Here is a 4,727-nt window from a genome sequence, read left to right as displayed (position 1 = left end):
AGATCCATAACAAAATTATCTACTTATTTGTGCCTATTACATTTACTTATATGTAGAGAGTAATTTATTATAATAAGTCCAACATTTAGAAAATGTGGCTTATAAAAATACGTTTTTGTGCTAAATATTCTATAGCACAGATCTTCACTTTTCTTGTAAAAAAGCTTATTTACTACTCAATTCACATATAGGAATAAGAGTATATGACGGTATCTTTTCTACATTCTTATCTACGAAAAACTCATGAGATATTATGTCAAAAGATATGATAGTATGCATTATCATTTTTCAAATAAGAGTCATATTATTGATAACAATTACTGTGATAATTCAATGTTGAAAGATAGCTTCATATCTAACATGGAAATGTTGAAAGATAGCTTCATATCTAAAGAAAATTTCAAAAATAAATTAAAATAAACAATTGAAAATTTGAACTGAGTTTTGTCCCCGTTGCTGTTCTGCCAGAATAAATAGTTTCATATAAAGCTAATGTTCCCCAGCAGGGCAGTCTAGCCTTTCTGTAAGTCACAAGTCTCTCAGAGTCTACCACAGACCTGAGACCTATGGCTTTCACGTCTCCTGAAATAATTCATTCATAACAAGCTAATCTGGACCTCTTGGTGCTCTATGAGGATGCCCCTGGGATGCCATGTACAGAGGGAGTCCTTATTGTCAGCTCAGTCAATCCTGTACACAAGCATGTATTCCCCTCAATTCCATTACCAAAATTCTTCCTAACCATCAAGACACTATACTAAGCCAAGCAAGATAAAAATTGCAATTTAAAAATATTTAATTTAAAACTGTAAAATATTTAACTAACTCTTTAAAGTTTATCAATGTGGCTTTAAATCAGGCATTGTCTCAAGCTACAATTTAAGCACGTGCTGACTATTCAATAGCAAATACCTCTTCGCATATGTATATCAATAAGTAGTATAGTTTATAGTAATAGTTTATAGTAATAAATATTGGTAATAATATATCAAGATATCTACAGATGACTGTAAAAATTCCTTTCCTTCTCTAATTTAGTGGTTCTCAAATTGTGATCCCTAGACCACCAGGCTCAATCAAGTCTACTTTGGCTTTCAGTCCATTGACAAGTTGTCATTGAAACAAGTTTTCTTACTTTATGTCAGGCTGTCCCTCATTGAACATCAGGTCAAGGAAAATCACAGCCAACTTGTTTTAGGTTGCTGTGACCCAATGAGAACTTGGCCATTTTTCTCTTGTCTTTTTTTTTCCTTACTGATTAGGCATTGCTTACAAAACATTGAGCTGTATAAAATTATTCTGGACTCTGAAAGGATATAATATTACAGGAAATATAATCTTAAATTCCATGTATGGTAGCAGCTGTCTTCAACGAATGACCAAGTTTATTCAAGAGATCTAGCAGTTTCCAGAAACGCCATAAGCCAGCTCTCTCAATCTTAAAGCAAGGTTGTGTCCAGTCTACAGTTTCATCAACTCTAGACAGATTATTTTCTCCCTAAAATGCTTACCATTAGACATATGTATTAATCAGATGAAAAATTACAACTTAAAAAATAATTTATTTATTCTCTTCTTAGCCAAAGATACTGATTGGGCTATCAAGATTATTCCAATTGCAAATACATCATGAACTACTCTGTCAACAGTAGAGCAAGTTAGCTTGGCAGCAAGGTGCCAAGTGATTATGCAAATATCAACTCTATTGGTTTATCAGTCAAACCCACCACCAGGATGCCTGGGGGATACATTTCAATAAATGAAGACAGAATGTATCTCAGTCCCACTGACATTAATAATTTATGATTAAGCAGTTTATGATGACTTGCTAACAGCAGAAGGAAACAGAGAAGGAGATGAATTCTTTCTTTTTGGATTTAACCTTACTTTTCTCCCAGGCTGAATCTACATTTCCTTCCTGAAGACCAGATAATTGAACAGCCACTTACTTAAACTTCCTTAAAGAGTATCTATAATCCTTCCAGGGGTACATCTTTGATCAGGGAAGGTTAAGTTAAATTGACTCCTTATTATGCAGTTTAGGGAACAGAAACATGGACACCGCTATCCAGGAGGGAGCCAGGCTCATTTGTCTGAGAGAGCTGTCAGCTTTGTGAAGCAAATTTAGGGGACACTGGAGTGGCTCCATTAATTTGTACAGTCATAGACTTGATGAAATAGAATCGTCAGTAATATAAGCAATAGCCATGACAGTACTTTGATGTGCAAAAATGATAAACTATACCTACTTTTTATCCTCAGAGTTGTAACTTTTTTCTAAATCTGTTATATTTTACAAGTTATAAATTTTATTTTCATTTTTAAATATAGGTAGAAATGTGTAAGAGTTTGCATAGTTGGAAACATCTTCATTTTTACTATGCTTTTTTATGACATTGTTAAATAAAATTATAGTAAAAAATCTAAAAAAGAAATATCCAACAATTTTACTTTTTTATTTAATCACTATTTTCATTTAGTGTGGTTCTCATTAACTTTCATTCAAAATAATTTTTGGTCAGGGAACTACTCACAAGCTCTAATCATAAGCAAAATACTTATACTCTGACCTCAGTTTTCTGTTTAATGGAAATTAGATTTTTTTTTTATAAAAATAGTAGATTACATTAAGTAAAACATATAAATCAATGTGTTTTTGTGGTTCATTTCAACAAATTTATTTCAATGTTTTCTTCTACCTATTTTAATGACCTATGTGTCTAATTAGATGTTTTCCAAACATTTGTAATATTAAAATGTAACTCTTAGAATCATATCTTCTAATGTTGCATGGCATTCAATTAGTGGCTTAATTAATCACTTTCCTACTATAGGGCTTTTATCAGTACTGAAATGTGTCTTCCTTTGTCTAAGAAAAGGGCAGAGCTTCCTAAATCTCCATTTTTAAAAGAGTTGTTGAAACAAATTAACTAAACATGAGCCAAATTGGTTAATATCATTCCAGTAGAATAATTAAATTCTTCAAGATAAAGACATATATACGAAAGTTTGGCTTTTGATACTTCAACCAACTTAAGAGACTTTGAATTTAAAAAATGACAATGTATTGGATAAATCAAAGAGTGTCTCATCAAACTTGGCAGGAAGTATAGTGTGATCATATTAGAAACCAACATCAATAAATGATTTAGGAAAAGGTTCTTTCTATCTTGTTCCTCTCTGAAACACACAAACTCTCACCACGAACATTATTCTCTTGCTTTTTTATAAAACAGCTTTGTCAGCATTTTATGTGCAGGCCAAAATCAACTGTCCCAGCCCAAGCTAACATTATTTCTTAGTTCAAGAGCCCAACAGAGCTGCACTACAATCCCTTTCTCTAAGGAGAAAAACTGATTGTCCTACCTAAGGCATGACAATAATTTTCATTCAACTATCTTGGAGAAGAGAAGCCCAGTCTCACAATCTAATGTTCCTACAGAAGACACCATGAGGTCGGCTCCTCTGAAAAGGGGTGAGAGAAGGTAGCAAAATATATTCGATGCCTGATACATAATTTTAAGTCTGAATGTTTTAGGTTGCTCTCGTGAACACTGACATTTCAAGTGGCATATGAAGAAAACTAGAAAGTGATATGTAAAGGATGCTTTAAATCCTATATTTGGGTAAATGGACATGTCCAAATTATGAACTGATTTATTTTAGCTCTGTTAAAAATAGAGCAATCTGGACCACAAATTAGAGCAGAATTAAATATCTGGGGGAAGAAATGTATTTGCTGAGCTCTGTTGAAGTTTTAATATCAAGGTGAGAAGAAGGTGGATGGATATTCCAAGGTCAACTTTCTTAAAACTCAGAAAACCAATATAATAATGAAAAGGTCTAAACTATTCTCATTAATGGCTCTGTGCATTAGGTACAGGTCTCAGCAAAATTTTTTTGGCTCGAATAAAAACAGTCATCTAAAACTGCCCATACTATTTTCCTACTTTAAAAAGACAACAAATAATTTGAGTCAGAGAAGAATTAATTCTTAAACACATTTTTTGTTGTGTTTCTCTTTTCAGCCTAGTTCCAAACAGTTCATTCCTATTAATTATCAAGACAAACAGAACTCATTTTTTCTACTATTGGAATTTAGTAATTTTAAAAGACATATATTGGACTCACTGTCCATTCTCACAGTACTAAACCTCCATGCTTGATTCTTACACCAAATATACCCTCTCTAATACAAAATATAAAGACCTAAATAAGACATGATGCCTAACCCACTTTCCTTGGTGGTTGACAGAGGGGACAGTGAAGTAGTCGAGTTTAGTCAATCTCTTCAGCAAGACCCAGGTTAAATATAGATGAATTAATTCAGACCACTCAAGGTTTTGATTTTTAGTGTTACCCAGTTATGAATCATGAGTATTACTTATTGAATCACATATACATTCACTTGACAAATATATATGAGCATTGTATCTAGGAGATAAGTACATAATAAGTATTGTATCTTCCTTCAGAGACCTTGTAAGCTAATATTAGTGAAAGGCATTAAAACTGTTATAGTTAAAATCATGATACTCTGCTCTTATCCAAAGTTTTTAACTTGTAACATACTTTCAAAAGTCTCCGTTAACTTCTCTTAGCTCTACTGCTATACCATAATACATAGCCATATACTATTCTGCAATTGACTTTTAAGCCTAAATACCCCCAAATAGATTCCAGTACATAAAAGATATACTTTCCATAAATAATTGATCCATAATAAT

This window comes from Pteropus vampyrus, unplaced genomic scaffold, assembly GCF_000151845.1.
Source record: "Pteropus vampyrus isolate Shadow unplaced genomic scaffold, Pvam_2.0 Scaffold31, whole genome shotgun sequence".
Taxonomy (NCBI): Eukaryota; Metazoa; Chordata; class Mammalia; order Chiroptera; family Pteropodidae; genus Pteropus; species Pteropus vampyrus.
The sequence above is the reverse complement of the archived record's forward strand: the minus strand, read 5'-3'. Positions refer to the sequence as shown.